Below are 18004 nucleotides of genomic sequence, written 5' to 3'. Positions count from 1 at the left end.
TTCTGTGGGGGGTTTGAAATATTTGTAAGATTTCTTTCTGCATCCTAATGAAATCCTAGATGAAAGCCTTATGCCTATGACAATGGGTTAGATACACAAAATCTGATTATTAGAGTTCTAAAATTAGTTGAATTAAGATAACACACCAAATAAAATGCTAATTAATAGGAATAGCTAGGGCTACACTATAACCTCTTAAGTCCCTTAACTGAAGTTAGCGTAAAATCTTTTAAATTGAAAAATACGTTCAATTACTTTTTTAAAAGTCAAACCAGAACTAAAGATCTCTTTTATGTTCTGAATACATTCATTTTACTTGCATGAAAGAAATCATTCGACCCTTGAGGTGTGAGCCACTCTTCTATCTACAAGTCTTTCTACCATTGATACATTTTACAGAATTGGAAATGGAGTATCTCTTATTAAAGATGCTGCAAATAAGATAGAAATTCTGCAAAACACTAGGTTCAGGTTCTTAATTGAACTTGATACTATCTTTTTTCTTTACAGGATGTGGCAAATTTGTGAAACACTAACAACCAATTAAGAGGAGGGCAACTTTCTCTACTCTTGTTCTTGCAGATGCACTCTGACCTCTGTTTGAGGAAACTTCCCCTTTGGATTTGGAATGCAAAAAAATTTTCTTGTTCCAAAAAAATACTTAGGGGTTCAAATAAACCCAAGGGAACTGGGACTTGGAAAATAATTGGGCTTTAAAGGGTTTTGGGTCAGCTGTCCATAATGGGTTACTAGAGGGAAATTTAGGGGTGAGAGGGGAAAGGGAAGGATAGTGGGGAAGAGGGAAGGATACCATACTATTTAATTCTAAATTAACACTGGATGAAAAAGGAACAAAGAGCCAAATCTTTCCCCTTCTAGAGAGCAAGCTCCAGACTCTTAAAAGAAGTGTTAACAGGACATTTAAAAGGTAATTCCTGTCCCATGTGGGGCTCAAAAACTAAGTAGGAGAGAAAACAGGCTTTGAATCCCCATTTTATGAACGAAGAAAAGGTCAAAGAAAACTTTATGTGATTTGCATAGGGGCACACCATAGGCAAGTGGCAGAGCCAGCATTAGGACCCAGGTCCTCTAACTCTCAGTCTTGTGTTCTTTCCACTAGGCCACACTGCTTCCCATTACAAAAGGATCCATTCTAGAATGCCTTAAACTTGCCCTTCAGGAAGTCCCACTAGAATAAGGCTCACCCCAACATTTGTCAGTGTGATTTTGAGTATATACAAGAAGCCATAATCTTAGTCAACTACACGGGTTTGAGTGCTGAATGATCCAGTTTCATTGTCTGGTGATGGTGAGCGCTTCCCTGCTTCACGTTTACCCTGGGAACCTGTCCGACTGACTGTTGTGACTGAGAAGAATTGGCACCTCTGGCAAGGCCACTTAGCTCCACCTTCCAATCAGAACTCATCCCATTTCAACAAAATGACTGAGCCCAAGCACCACCCTACACACATGGGGGGCGTACAATATACTGGCAGCTATGATCCCTGCCCACAAAGAGCTTATTCCCTAGTGGGGAAGAAAAACATTAAACTTAATTACAGATACACAGATATAATAATAATAATAATGTTGGTATCTATTAAGCGCTATGTGCCAAGCACTGTTCTAAGCACTGGGGTAGACACAGGGGAATCAGGATGTCCCACGTGGGGCTCACAGTCTTAATCCCCATTTTACAGATGAGGTAACTGAGGCACAGAGAAGTTAAGTGACTTGCCCACAGTCACACAGCCAAGTGGCAGAGCTGGGATTCGAACTCATGACCTCTGACTCCAAAGCCCATGCTCTTTCCACTGAGCCACGCTGCTTCTCTATCAGAGTATAGGGTTAGGTGCATAAGCCATCTGGAGGGCAGGGGCTTAGAGAGTATCAAGGTACGAGGGGATATGAATGCAAATTCCTAAGTGATGCATTAATGAGGGATATAGGGTGGGAAGATGAGAGATTAGGCAAGAAAGGCTTCCTGACGGAGTATGATCCGATTAGAGCTTTGAAGGTTTTTGAACTTGGGGTAGAAGGTGGGATACGAGATCGAAGCAGAGTAAATACATTGATGCTAGAGGAGTGAAGTGTGTGAGTTAGGTTATAGTGGGAGATTAGAAAGGACAGGTTAAAGGAAGAGGGTGATAGAGGCCCTCAAAGCTGCCAGTGAGGTGTTTCTGCTGGATGTGGAGATGGATGGGCAACTGTTAGATGTTTCAGAGACTTGGGGATGAAATGGGCTGAATGTTCTTTTAGGAAAAATGATCTGGACAACAAAGTAAAGTGTGGATTGAAGGAAAGGAGGTCAGCAAGGAAGGCTGATGCAGTAGGCAAGTCGGGCTATTATAAGAACTTGAATCAGTGTGGTAGCGGTTTAGATGGCGAGGGAGAGAAGGATGTGAAAGAAACTGTGAAGGTAGAACCAACAGAATTGGGTGAATGATTTAGTATGCAGGTGGAAAGAGAGAACTGAGTTGAGGATAATGCTGAATTTGCATTTTCTCTCCTTTTTCCTCAGGGACAGTCTTGAGGGATGAGCTGTTTCTCAGATGTTCAAGAAGAGTTTCTAGCTGACTAGGGACTGGGTTAGAAGAGCCATTTAGGCTTCCAACAATCAAGCAGATGTGTTGATATTAGAGTTCCCAAGAAACCTCTTGAATTGGTAGACCCCATGCTTGCCCTGCATAACCCCCAAGAACATATGATGACAAAGAATAGATTGGCCCCATATAAGATCCTTCAGGGCAGGGATCATGTCTACCAACTCCAGTATATTCTACTCTCCCAAGCGCTTAGTACAATGTTCTGAACACAGTAAGTCCTCAGTGAATACCTCTGGTTAGTAAGAAGTGTGTCTCTATCGTGCTCTCCCAAGTCTTTAGTAGAGTGCTGTTTAGTATGGTCCATTGCCCACAGTAGAGGCTCAGTATACACTCCTTATTGGCTGATATAGGTGCAGCTCATGAATGAATGAAAAAATGAAAACATGTTTTCTGAAGACTTGGACAATTTAAATTGCAGGATGTCAGTGGAATAACACCCCTCACTCCACTCCCATACATACCCAATCCCAAAGAGCCTTGTTTGAATGGAGATTGGATGTGATGCCACGTGAAACGTGTTTGTCAACACTGTACCATCTAATCCCGAACTATAGGCTCTAGAAAGTTATTCTCTGAAGTGGAAGCAGTGCCAAGTCACCCAAGAGCAGCTGCTTCTATTTCTTTTTTTTATATAATACACATCTGTGTCCAATAACCAGGCTCATTTTGGATGAGATCTTTGGCTATTATCTTTTTCCAGGGTTAAGTCAAAGATTAGCCCTTCACACTCAGCTAATTGGCAACATTCCTCATTATTTCCAGCCTGAAGACATATTAAAAATCATCTTCTTCCTAAATGTGGATAAATCAATCTGGCATTTCTATTGGTGCACCTGAGAAAGTACATGTTAAATCATATACAGACGCTTCTCTTTAAACAATAAACACCATTACTCTTGCCTGACTTTATGAACCTTTAGCTGAAGAGAATTCAATGTAATAAATTGTGCATTTCTGACTTTTTCATCTTTAAAAACCAAGGCCTCATTCCTTTCAACTTATGGTTATTGATCAATCTTTGAATTTCCACTCCAATAAGTCGGTAAAATAGCATGTTGTAATCACAGGCACTTGGATTCAGTGGCATTCACAATGTCAGTTACATGAAGTCCAGCGAAGAGTGAACGATGAAGTAGAAAGAGAACCGATTGTTCATTTCATCTCAGTTCAGTTATTTAAGCAGTTCCTTCCACTGGTTTATTATGCAGTCGCATTTGTTGAGTGTTTGCTTTGTTCAGGGTACTGTACTAAGCACTTGAGAGAGTAAAATGTAGCAGAGTTGGTAGATATGTTCTTTGTCCACAGTGAATTTTTAATCAGGCCATTCAAGTGAAAAAAAATCAGTCATTTGGTGGGTATCAAAATTAAGAAAATCCCCTGGTACTTTTCTCTTAGTTCAAGGCATGGTGACATCCCTATAGATTAAACTTAAGTCATGTGCAATTTTCATAATTTGATAGGTCTTCTATTGCTTCTTAAAATCTGCCTTCTCCCTAAGCTTTGTTGTCCTCCTCTCATTTCTTAATAATTGTGGTATATTTTAAGCATTTACTATGGGCTAGGCACTTGGGTAGATACGAGGTAATGGGGTAGTACACAGTCCCTGTCTCACATAGGGCTCACAATCTTACTCCCCATTTTACAGATGAGGTAATAGACCCAGAGAAGTTAAGTGACTTCCCCAAAGTAACACAGCAGACAAGTGGAGAAACCAGGATTAGAACTCAGGTCCTCTGACTCCCAAGTCTATGGTGTTTACACTAGGCCTTGCAGTTTCTCTAAACAAGTGGTTTCTTGAAATCACTTCTTCCTTGAATCTTTTCCCCTTCTGCCATCTGCAACCTCTCTCTCTCTCTGTACATTTAAAATTTTTGGATCCCACCAAATGAACTAGATTTTACTGTATCTCCCTGTTCTTGTTCTGATCCAAATTCTACCAACAAGTTCTAGAATAATGGTGGTATTTAAGTGCTTACTATGTATCAAGGTTAAGTGGGCATGAATTTCTGTATTTCTCAATCAAAACCAATTTGTTGAATTGTGGGAAAAAATTGGTATCAGCTTCTATCCTGGGGAGTTGTCGTGAGGTGAATAGATGGTTTTACCTCACACACTGGTTTAACAGCCTTGTACCAACAGAAGAATTTCCTATTTGAATATAATTATTGGTCATTTACCAAAGAATGCAGAATTCACATAAATGCAGATTGAATCCAATCAAAGATGCTTTGTGAACATTAACGTTGTTCAAGTTTGGTACATTGCCTAGTGCAGATTCTTTCATACAGCTTTTTTTTTCCCCACCGTGGAAAAAAATGTAAAAACAAAAGAACCCAAACCTCTATACAATTACGACAATGAACTGCCTAGCCTCTCCAAGAAGAGAGCAAAAGTCCAGAGAGACTTTCCCACCCCAAATCAAAATAATGTTAGACTCCCAGGCTCTGAGGCATTCTCATAGGGAAGACAAATGAAACCAATGCCAAGGGCAGAAGCAAGAAAACAGAGCAAGGATACAAGTTTGAGTGGGCGTTTTAACCCCTGGAAGCAAGAGGATATGGTATTACCCTGTTAGCCATTTATAAGCAAGGAACACTTTGAAGCATCATCCAAACTCTGAAAGGAAACAGCTTCAAAACAAGTCAGGAAGAAGCTTCATGAGAACAGCAGAGAGCTGCAATCTTTCTACAAATTGGTGCTCAGACTATGAAATGTGTGATTTAATCTGAGCTTTGCCAAAATCCATCCCGTGCTCCCGGGTTTCTGACAAAATCTTGCCCACCCAAAGAAAATCATGAATAAGGGTTGACCCAATTCATTTTGGGGTGGAAGGGGAAGAAAGAGAATTGTGATTCTTCTACTACTTACATGTTTACTTAACATAATGGCAAATATAATGAGTAAATCTTTTTTTTGGAAAATTGTCTTAAAAATTGCAAAACCATATAAATTTATATTTCCAAGGGCATGACTTAAATACAACTCCAGTTTAGGCTTATTTATAACCAAGTTAGGGAAATTGCTTTCCAGAAAATATAATCAGCAAGTGTATGTTGACCACTCCCCCAGACATATAGTGTGGTTTTTTGTTGTTGTTGTTTTAATGGTATTTATTAAACATTCACTGTGTACCAGACAAGAGCTGGGATGGATATAAGGTAATCAGGTTGAACACAGTCCATGTCCCACATGGGGCTCACAGTCACAACCCCCACTTTACAGGTGAGGTAAATGAGGCACAGAGAGGTTAAGCAACTTGCCCAAGGTCACACAACCAACTAGTGACAGAACAGGGACTAGAACCCAGGTCTTCTGACTCCCAAGTCCATTCTCTATGAGACCATATTGCTTCTCGTGTTCTAGGAACTAGAATCTGCTTCACTGGCTCCAAATTCCTGCAGCTTCACATGGGCTTCTGGGCTAAAATGGATAACTGTGACCTTTCCCATTACTTATTGACCAGTCCAATGGCAGAGTAGAGCTAGCTTCAGTTCTAAGAAGGCTTTACTAATGATTAGACTGAACTTCCAGGTGCGAGCAAAATGGAGAAAATTTGTGGCACCGGTGACTCACTGCCACTGCCATTAAAGCAATTCTAAAGCATGTTCTGTTGGTTGTAAGACAAACCTTCCCCTCTTAACCAGATGGCAGTTGGGTGGTGCCAGCTGTGAGGGGTGTCTGGCATGAAGGGAGGGAGAGGTGCTTAAAGAATGCTGAGGTCCTCTAGTTTAATTCTGGGAAGCCGATAAATTGAAAACCTGCCAATGGGAGACCTGGCCAGTTTAGCCTGTAGGGTTGTCCTGCTTGTCTGTGAACACTATTTACCCAAGCAAAACATCTTGGATAAAGGCAATCCTCATTCAGGAAGCTGATGGATGCACAGCCTGGTATTTTCATGTTAACAAATCTTCGGAGTTAAACAAGGGGCTTGAGAGCATGAGGCTTTCTTGCAGAGAGTGCTCTGGAGATCACATGACTAAAGCCACAGTAGCTCTCACCAGCTCTACCAGTTACCCAGATTTTTCATTTAATGATATTGATTGAGCATTTCTCTGTGCCAAGCATTATCCTAAAGGTTGGGGTAGACAAAGGATAATCAGCTCAGACACCTTCCCATGTGTCACACAGTAAAGAAGGAAAATTGGCATTTACCTCATGTTATGGATGAGGAAACTGATGCATGGAGAAGTTAAGTCCTGCTCTCCTGAATCTCAATGCCATGCTTTTTCTATTAGGCCACTCTCCTTCTCCCAGCTACGTTCCCTGGAGCCTTAATCAAGAAAATTTGATTTACTGACCATTAAACAATACCTACACAAGAGATGTACATTTTAAAAATGGGTTACACTATTCTAGTGCATTTTCACATGCGCTCTAATTGGAGTCACCAATTTCATAAAGGAGAGGCTTGGCAGCAACCAAAACAGCTCTCATTTGAAACAAGATGTGATTTTTAAATTATGAAGTATTCTACAAACCCCTCCGTTTCTCATTGCTCAACTTAACTGCTAATATCTGCCAGACTGATGTCGAACATCATCTTTTCAGAAAAACCTTGGGGCCACTTTTAAGAACACCCATGTTGTGCAATTGCTAACCTGTTTCCATAGCAACAGTTCCTCAGCAAGCCGGAAAGCGCTCCTTCCAAGCGGAAACATTGCCTGCCGTTTCTCCCACTCCAGTTTCTGCAAAACAACGAATAAATAAATCAACTGGTAAAATGGCAGATCAGGGGTTTGTTCCAGTATGGAGTGGCCATACCTGAACTTCAGAGCTACAGCAGAGCCACTATGAAATTATATTAAATAAAACAAACGTGGAATCTTCCTTCATTCTCCTACCTGCTTGGCTCCTTTTCTTAATATTTTGCTTCTCCAACAAGCCAGGGAATCTTCAGTAATGTTTCTACTGCTTTTATTGGCATCGAGTGAGTTAAATATGGTCCCATCTTTTTGATTCAAAAGAGGACAAGTTGATACAAATCCCCAGCCTAGATAAAACATTCAGTCAACCAATCCTATTTACTGAGTGCTTACTGTGAGCAGAGAACTGTATTAAGAGCTTGGGAGAATACAGTATAACAGAGTTGATAGACAAGTTCCTTGCCCACAGTGAGCTTACAGTCTAAAAGGGGAGATAGACATTAAATAAATAAATTATGGATATGTATGTAAGTGTTGTGGGGAGAAGGGAGGGGTAAAGGTAAAAAATCAGGGTGACCCAGAAGGGAGTGGGAAAAGAGGAAATAAGGGCTTAGTCTTGGGAGCCCTTTTGGAGGAGATGGGCCTTCACTCAGGATTTGAAGGTGAGGAGAGGAACTGTCTGTCAAATACGAAGAGGGAAGGTGCTCCAGGCCAGAGGCAGGATTTGGGCAAGAGGTCAGTGGTGAGATAGACAAGATCGAAGTACAGTGAGTGGGTTGACATTAGAGGAGCAAAATGTACAGGCTGAGTGGTAGTAGGAGAGCATTGAGAATAGGAAGGAGAGGCAAGGCAATTGAGAAACGATAAATTACAAATGTTCTTAAAAATGTTCTCACCTGTTCAGTAACTCTCCTCTCACAAAATATGTATCTCTTCTCTAGAGTCATTTTAACCACATCCAGAATGACTTTATACACATCATAACAAAGGAAATGCTGAATCACTCAGACTACTCAACTCTTCACCACATCCACTCCCGCTACCACGTAACAGAAATTTATGATAGCTACCATCTAGTTTGCTTCCATTTAACGAGAAAGTGTTTGACTGGGTGAAAATCAATTCTGCTTTCAATACACCCAATGTACCGGTAATCTACTCAATATTTACAAGCTTTTTGGAGGACAGGTAAGATTATGAAATGAAAACCTCATTGGTGAACAGGCCATAGTGTATATACCAACACAGATGTCAAACAAGGTGGGATGAGATGATCCCTTTACCTTAATGTACACTTTTGAAATTTAATGACCATTTGTTTTGTGACACATATTCAAAATACTATAAACTGGAAAAGAAAACACCTGTTTTAAGTGTGATTTCTATTGCAAGACGGCGATTATAGTAAACTCAAAAATGAATTTAAGGTGCCTTTAGGAGTGCCAGGCAATTAAATTACAGACTGGATAATTAAACTACCCATACTCTCTGCTTAGCCTTTACTAAAATACTAATGCTCTCCAGGACCTTTAATGTTACTTCTTTGGCTTCATTAGTCAAAGAGGTGAAGGCAGCTATTCATTTAGTGTTCATGGACTGTTTATTACCATCTCTAGAAAGGCTGGAAGAGCACCAAGCATATGGGATTATTGGTAAACAGCAAAGAACTCAGTCTAGTAGTAGTTATTATAGTATTATAGTATAGTATAGCTATCTAGCCCTCAATGGGAGTAATGCATTCATTCATTCATTCAATCTTATTTACTGACTGCTTACTTTGTACAAAGCACTGTATTAAGCATAAGGGAGAGAACAGTGCAACAACAACCATATTCCCTGCCCACAATGTGCTGACAGTCTAGAGTGGGAAACAGACATTAATATACATAAATTAATAAATGTGCTGTGGCACTAGGAGGGAGGATGAAGGAAGAGAGCAAGTCAGGGTGATGCAGAAGGAAGTGGGAGAAGAAGTCAGAGAGGCTTCTTGGAGGAGATGTGCCTTCAAATGCACTATACTATACTGAAACAAGCCTTACAAAACTGACATATGTTCCCTGTCCATAAGGAGTTTACATTCAAACAGGATTGAACTCCTGTGCTATTTACATGGCACATCCAGAGTTCATTAATATTTATGAGAACTCTACTCAATTATCACATAAGTATTTCAGAATGTATTAGGTTAATATTAAATAAAATGTTTCATAACAATTGAATCTGACATAGCTTTTACTCAAAAAAGATTCTTTCCAAATCAAAGGAAAGCTACATTAAGATGTCTTAGTTCTCAGAAAACACTGAAACTAGAACACAGTGATGTAAATCAAATGAGTTTTAATCATTTCAGCAATTAAAATTTGAACTGTGAATCTTCAGAGGGAAAATAATACCATACCAAAATGAAGTAGCATGAGAAAAGAATTTCAATACAAAAAACCTCTTTCTTTACCAGAGCACATTAACTAGAACCCAAAAGGAACAACTTTGAAATGCACCTCTCAATTAACATGTAAAGCAACAAATTAATAGGTCAACCCTCCTTCCAAACTACCAACTTCCTTATATTTGCAGAAGTGTTACACTGTGAATGAGAAGTACTTCATCCAAATACCAAAGTATAGTGTTAAGTGAAAACATGCTTTTTTGACGCCAATAGTAAAGCTTTTTCTTTAAACACTGGCAATACGATTGACCACTGGAAACCAGAATATCTGAACTCCTTTCCAAGCTGGCACTGTTTTCTTTTCTTTTTTGAACATCATGAAAGTGGGAAAACTGTGGAGAGGAAGGGAGAAGACAAAATGTAGGGTATGTATTGTGAAATCACAGGCCCCAAAGATTCTGGGATATTCATACCACAAAAAACTGTATATCCATAAACCACAATTGAGCATATGCTGAACACATTCTAGCCTAAACATGGCCTCCATTCAGTAACAGCACCTGAAGGTGGGTGTTCAAGTAGGTTGATGAGCTTAGCCAAGGCAGTCTAAAAATCAGGACCTTATTTATTTTCCTAAAATTCCTAAAAGTTGGGTACCACAGTCTGAGACACTTGGTTAGAATCCCCCTTAGTGACCTGAAATTCTGAAACAGAGGGCTAGAGTGTCATGTATGATTCCTAAATAATTAAGTTACCAGAAGAGTACAATCCCAGTGTGGGTGACAGTTTGACTCTGGCAGAAGGTACACAAAGTCATAAATTTAAGTCTTTACAAGTTATGGCAAATGACACAACTCTTTAAAATTGATATCCTCGTTTCAACATTATAACATGTTTCAACTTTAAAATGATTTCCCTATTTCCCTTACACCTTCCATGTGTTCCAAGACCATAAAAAGGGGCTAGTGTTTTAAAAATTGTGATGCATCTGGCAGGGAATGGATGTAAGGAGGGGAGTGGGCACTAGAGGAGGAGAAAGTTTAAAGTGGTCAGAGGAGGGGAGGAAGATTATCTGATTGCTGAGCAGAATATTCTTTACTTCTAATGTAGTTAAAGTCAGCTACCCTATTATGGATTTTGTCTGATTCAGAACATTGCTAAATTAGTTAGGCTATATTAACTAATAAATAAAGTAGCATAGTGTAGTTGATAAAGTACAGTCCTGGGAGTCAGAAGGACATGGGTTCTAACCCTAGCTCAGCCACTTGTCTGCTGTGTGACTTCAGGAAAGTCACTTCACTTCTCTGTGCCTCAGTAACCTCATCTGCAAAATGGGAATTGAGACTGTGAACCCCACAGGGGACAGGGACTATGTCCAACCCAATTTGCTTGTATCCAGCCTAGTGCTTAGAACAGTGCTTGGCACATAGTAAGCACTTAACAAATAATACTATTATTATTATTGATTGGGTCTATCAGTGTGACTCAGGTAAAAATAGGATATCTGATTTTGGTTCAGGAACCCCCAATTTTGTAGAAATTTGTAGAAATTTTTTAGTAACATAACCTGTGTTTTTAAATTTTGATGCTTACCTCAGCCACAGTAGTTGTATTCTACTATTCTCTCTATCCCCGAACTATTTTAATCTTTGTCTCCCTCTGTAGATGACTGTAAGCTCTTTGTGGGTATGACTGTGTCTTCCTACAATTCTATTGCATCGTACTTTACCAAATCCTTAGTTCAGTGCTCTGCAAACAGAAAGCAATTAATAAACGCTGCTTGTTGATTGAATAACTGGCTCCTGAAAATTGCATCTTAAATTGAAACACGTTGTATCTCTGACAAGTTTGCTCTGTTCAAATGAATTAGTATCCATGAAAACATGGCCAGTAAATTAATCCCTAGAATTTTCCCTAGAATAATAATCCATGGCAGAAGAAACTACTGGTTCAATGCTCTCTTCACTTTCCCTACAGTCACTGAAATTACTCATAATGTTGATTCATTTTCTCAATCTTCTCTTGCTTACTTTGCCCCTGAATTCAACTGAATCTTCTAAGAAAAGGACTCTATTTCAAATTACTACCAGTAACAATGGCTCTGCTTTCTGGGACCACAAAATTTAAAGTATTTGCAATTTAAATAAGCAGTTAACTTGTCCTAAATCAGTCATGCCTATGAGACAGAAATGGGTAAAACACATTCGTATTCCTGATGAATTCCAGAGAAACTGGCTTCTAGATAGGCTGTATCAGGCCCATAAATAATCTGTGCTTGTCTGCTAATGATGCAAGACAACATAAGCTCCAGCATTACATTCTAACACCAAAAACTAGCCTGGAGCACACAGCGTAAATTATGGAAGTGAAATGAAAAGAGTATCATTTTGGAAAATCCAACGTCACATATTAAAAGCCTCTTTCCAAGCTTTCACCCTCCATAATTTTCTGTCATATTTTTATCTGAATATATAAGTAAAGACATCTAATAAAGGCAGACACAATTTTCAAAGCCCATTAGTATTCTGAATGGTTAATATACTCATTCATAGTAAGCCTTGTTACTACAGGCATATTAGCCCTTGATCATCCCGCAGCTGGCAAATGAAACAGTTATTTAAATTTGAAATTGTCTTCCCGCTGACACTGGTAATAGCCATTCTCATATAAATTTTCTTCGCTTCAGAAACAGAGCAATCTTCTAGGAGATATTTCTTTCAAGGGTGCCTTTAACATTTTGGATGTTTTTTATTCTCTCGTTTGGAACTTCATCACCTCAGGGACTGGGACCAAATTTCTAACTTTGGTAGACTTAAATGGGCTCAGTTCCCTGAAGTGTTTGAAAATGACATTGGAGGAGTTATGCTTACCTACACAGCTTTACATTGTCCTAGGTGTGTGAATTTCATGTCCTAAGTGTCACAGTCCTCATGGAGATACTATTGGAGTGCTAAGCATCCAGAAGAGTGCAAGGATCCTTGGAACCAAGCAGTTCCAACTTGATTCTACCCAAAGCAAACTGACAAGCCTCCCTACCCACAATTGTACTTTTACAGGAATCTGTGCAGACTCTCCCAAACAGACAGTTGAGAAGAAGGGTAGTCTAGTGGAAAGAGCATAGGCCCTCGCTCCGGGGATCGAGGTTCTAATCCTGGCTCCATCACCTGCCTGCTACATTGTCTAGTTGGAAAATGTTATTTGGCTTCACTTGTGGCTGACTGTAATTATGATTAGAGTATTCATTAAAGCTTGCTACGTGCTGAGTGCTAGGGTAAATATGAGATGATCAAATAGGAAACAGAACCTGCCTAAATGAGGCACACAGTGTAAGAGTGAGGAGAGTGGGTAGGTATCTTATCTCTATTTGACAAACCTCTTAGGTGCAAAGAGGTCCCAGGACAGCCTTCTAGTCATACCTTGCTGTACAGTCACTGGGCTGTGTTTATGACTCTGGATTGTAAACTATTAGGAGTCTAAAACTATACACATCAAATAATAATAATAATAGTAATACCTGTGGCATCTGTTAAGCTCTTACTATGTGCCAGGCAGTATACTAAGCACTGGGGTAGATACAAACAGGTTGGACTCAGTCCCTGTCTCAGTCCCAACTGGGGCTCAGGATCTTAATCCCCATTTTACAGATGAGAGAACTGGGGCACAGAGAAGCGAAGTAACTTGCCCATGATCACACGGCAGACAAGTGAGGGAGCCAGTAGTAGAACCCAGGTCCTTCTAACTCCCAGGCCCACGCTCTATCCTCTAGGCTGTGCTCCTTAATACCTTACTGATCTTTGTTTTTCTCTTTATATTGCCTCAGTGCTTTGTTTTCCTCATTCTTTATGTATCTTCTGTCACAGACTGTGATGTCCCAAGGGACAGGGACCATGTCTAATTTCAACCTGTGTATTTTTCCCAGTACTTGATGTAGTCTTCTACACATACTAAGTGCTTAATACTGTTGCTACTGCTATTTACCTCGCTGATTTTACCCCTAGGCTGCAGGTTTCCCTGGCTTGTAACTTCCTTCGTCCCCAAATGTGCAGCTCTCTCCACATTCAAACTTCTCCTAAAATTCCAGCTACTCTAAAAAGCTTTCCCTAAGCCATATCATCCCTTCAGCCATCTCTAGCATTTATGAATTTATTTACACCCTCCTTAGTCTTCGGGTACATATGTCAGTTCAATTCATTTATTTTAAAAGTGTTGCAAATACTTTTATGTTTGTCTCTCCCATTAGAATGTAAATTCCTTGTGGGGTCGAATGTGTCATTCCCCAAATATCTAGTACAGTGTACTGCATCAAATGGGTACTCAGTGAATACTACTCAAGTAAATTACTAAGCAAATTCTTCAAAATCACCCAGTCAATGGCAGAGCTGGGATTGGAACCCCCATGATTTCTTCTCTAGGCCTTATTATGTTAAAAACTGAATACTGCCAGGCACCAGTGATTTTAAATAAGCCAAATCTGGGTTTTTTGATTGCTAGACTGTCGTAAAGTGATTGCTCATACCATTACCGGCTAAAACATTTCATGTTTTCCCACTCAGAGTCAACATTATCTAGTGCTCTATTTCCTGAAAGACTTATCAGTGTTCATCACCTGCTAGCAACAATAATTAGAGGACTGACAAGAAAATGAGTAAGTCTTCTAGTAACACATAGCATGAAGGAGAGGATTCAGGAAAAAATGGGGATAGACCGCTTTTATGGAAATTAGATTTTGCTTTGCTAATAGATAAGGGTGTTCACTGTGTAGAACATGTTAGCAGTCCAGTTTTATTATTCTACCATCTTTCTGGTCTTCCATCCAGCATGATTTTAATCAATCACCTATAAACTAGTTAATTCTCAGTTCAAGCTAATTAAAAGATTTAAAGGTCACACACTAAATCCTTAGGATCCCAAATTAAAAATCATCATCAAATTTAACAGCAGCATTTGTATAGCCTAATTTAAAATTCTGCTTTGTCCAGCCATGAAAGGAAAACAGTAAAAACGTATTTTACTTATAAGAACACAAACTGTCTACACTGGGCCAAAACAGATTTCACGATCTCCAGAACATCATCTCTGGTGAGAAGCCAATTCAAGTCTCCCAGAAAGAAATAAAAATCCAATCTGGCTACAAGTCAACTATTCAGTGATATACACGAATGGAAAATATTAATTTTTTTATCCCTGAGCTACAGTTTATCGTTTTATTAATTCAAGCAAGAACTGTTACCAGTACTATATTTTAGATGATTTTAAGAATTTTAACTATTCCAAATTCCCCTGACTCTTGAAATGAAAAATTGCATACTAAGAAGTTGTAAAATGGCTTGTTTCATTAGCCTAGTTATTAATTATACCCTCAGTAGTGTACTTTTGAAAGGCTCTTCAAAAAGTGGATTTCTCTTAGTAGCAAATCCTTGAAGAAATGTAACCTGCAAATTAGAAATCATGTAAAAGAACTGGGGGAAGGGGAGGGAGGAAGCAGGAAAAAAGGCAGGGTGGTTCATAAATCACAACTTGAAAGAACACTTGAAGGTCTGAAAATGTGAAAGCTAGGAATATTCACTCAGAGCAGTTCCATTATTCCTGGACAGCAGCAAAATTGGAGTATAAGAAGACCTGATTATTTGGGTTTGGGTTTGTTTCTCCCCCACCACCCCGCACCCCCCAGTGAGTGAAGCTTTTTCTTGGGCATTTTCCATGTGGATTTTTCCAAGGATAGTTGTTCTGCCAGGAAAATTCCCAGTAGCTTTCATCTTAAAAAAATTTATGGAGAGCTGCATTTCCCACCCACTCCAGGATAATGAAGAAAGGATCTTTACTCTACAGTCAACAAATTGTGAGGGAGCCAATGGCTGACAGCAGGATACCCAAGCAGCTCCCGAGAGGTGAACTGAAATTGGACATACACCATCTGGGATCACTGAATTAATGATTTCCCAGCCTTAAGCGATTCAACGTAGCAATGTAGTGATGGGAAGACACTATCTGGTGGCAGTAATTAGGAGAGGGGCTGCTCTCCTTGATCAAAAGCTTTGCGAAGATCAGAAATCCCCAAAGACTGAGCAAATGCTGTACGGGACAAACCCATCAGCAAAGCAAGAATCTATCTTTCCATGCACAGAGAGTCCACTCAACAATCTTTTCAGCCTCACTGTGAATAGGCTTGCTCTGTCAGCACTGAGCCCTTTGAAACACCACACATATATTCTAATGACCTAAAAGAGTTAACAAAACAGAATCTTTATTCCAAATATTTAAGTTTGCCTCCTTATCTTGAAGTGAAATTTTCCGTATATAAGCTGAAAAGATGATCTTTTAGGATAAATTCATTAAAAAAAAATAGTAAAGTCAGCCAAAAGGACTCATTGCTCAGTGCTCTTATACACAAGAAGTGACCCCCTCCCCTGCTCCAGGATTTGTGGAAAATCCACAAATTGGTAAAATAAATTACGCTACCATTTATTTGTAAGGTCAAGAAAACTCTAGATCCAGTTCTGTCAGTGCTCTAGTAAATTTATGTCTATTTTAAAAACAAAGAGACTCAGATCAAAGTTCATAATATGCTACACATTTTGCAGTTGTGAATGCTAGAACCTAGGCAAATGTTAGCTGAAGATAGCACAATGCTTTTGGAACAGGCAGCATTAAAAGGATTTTATTTTAGCACAACTAGCGGTTTTGCCAAAAAATTAAATGTTATATCTTGTCAGAGACAACACTTTCCATGTCATAAAACTGCATATTTGTCTATGTTATTCCTTTTTTAAATCACATTATCAATTACATAATCATGATGGCATTTGTTAAGCACTTACAATGTACCAAGCACTGTTCTAAGCATTGGGACAGATTCAAGGTAATCAGGTTGTCCCATGTGGGGTTCAAAGTTTTAATCCCCATTTTATAGATGAGGTAACTAAGGATCAGAGAAGTTAAGCGACTTGCCCAAAGTCACACAGCTGATAAGTGGTGAAGTCAGAATTAGAACCCACGACCTCTTTCCACTAGACCCACGCTGCCACTTTCCATAATACATTACTTTTATCATTTCTTACATTTTCAAAAAGAATTAAATATCATTTTAAAATATAACCAATTCATTTAGCCTGATTAAATATCAATCCATTCTATGTGTGCTTGGAAAAGGGCATCCAAAAATACACTAATGAAAATATTTTGGTTCAGAACAGTACTATATAGTAGCAGAAAAGTTTCATTCTCAAAAAGGTTTCCTAAATTGCTCTTCCATCTTGTGTTAATAACTGCTTCTGAAAATATCCATCTTAGAAGTCAAAAATCTGCATAGAGAATGATTCATTATTTTAATGAAATCCTGACAGAAATTGCATCAATCTAGTTTCGTTATTATGATAACAGAGACCATACTGTTGCACTTTAGTTCAAAGAGTGTACTTTTAATCAATCAATGGATTTATTGAGCACTTACTGTGTGCAGAGCACTGTAAAAAATGCATTAGAAGGCTGATCATCATGCAGGCATTTTTTTTCCCACTCAATCTGCCAATGGTATTGAGCACCATTTGCTGTTTGTAGCACTGTAATAAGGCCTTGAGAGACTACAATACAAAAGAGTGGATAGACATGTTTCCTGCCCACACAACAAGCTTCCAATCTAGAAGGGGGGACAGATATTAATATAAATAAATAACAGATCTTCAATGCAATCTAAATAAGAGTCTTTATTCTCATTGAAAATGGGCACCCCTGTTTTAACTTTCAAAAGGTGCAAATATCCCTATTGATCCCTATTCATTTGATTTGCCTCTTGCCAACTATTTGCAGCCAGTCATCTGTTGATAAAGCTAGAGTTGTGCAGTCAGTTGAGAAGTATTTTAACCAGTCTCAAACTAAATTTGTTGTTTGTCCCCTAAAAATGATTAAGCCACCATTCCTTGGGTGAGATGTATATCAGTGAATCAGGTAATAATAATGTTGGTATTTGTTAAGCACTTACTATGTGCAGAGTACTGTTCTAAGCACTGGGGTAGATACAGGGGAATCAGGTTGTCCCACATGAGGCTCACAGTTTTAATCCCCATTTTACAGACGAGGGAACTGAGGCACAGAGAAGTTGTGACTTGCCCACAATCACACAGTTGACAAGCGGCAGAGTCGGAATTCGAACGCGTGACCTCTGACTCCCAAGCCCGTGCTCGTTCCACTGAGACCTAATTACCTGGATAAGTACGTTTTCCCTGGAATAACTAGGTAAATTAGGCCAGAAGTATGCCATGTGTGTTGGGGGGATTGTTTACAGTCTTCTAAAGTTGAAATAATAACTCTTCTGTGAATAATCAGTTTTCATTTCTCCTGAAAGAAAATAAGCCTTAATATTCCATTGTCAC

At 39.2% G+C, this 18004-nt stretch overlaps 1 long non-coding RNA gene across 2 annotated transcripts in view; it reads right to left on the bottom strand.

Moving 5' to 3' along the window:
- LOC103164747 overlaps positions 1 to 18004 on the bottom strand; it is an 88043-nt gene that overhangs the window by 31208 nt on the left and 38831 nt on the right. The window contains exons 3-4 of one of the 2 annotated variants that reach the window (XR_005659639.1): positions 7205 to 7291; positions 6764 to 6876 (exon numbers count right to left, since the gene is read on the bottom strand). This is a non-coding gene — a long non-coding RNA (uncharacterized LOC103164747). Of the gene's footprint in view, positions 1 to 6763; positions 6877 to 7204; positions 7292 to 18004 lie in introns of those variants that run through there. The other variant, XR_484310.2, reaches the window with a different exon arrangement.

The sequence above is a fragment of the Ornithorhynchus anatinus genome, chromosome X3, assembly GCF_004115215.2.
Source record: "Ornithorhynchus anatinus isolate Pmale09 chromosome X3, mOrnAna1.pri.v4, whole genome shotgun sequence".
NCBI classification, from domain to species: domain Eukaryota; kingdom Metazoa; phylum Chordata; class Mammalia; order Monotremata; family Ornithorhynchidae; genus Ornithorhynchus; species Ornithorhynchus anatinus.
The sequence above is the reverse complement of the archived record's forward strand: the minus strand, read 5'-3'. Positions and strand labels throughout refer to the sequence as shown.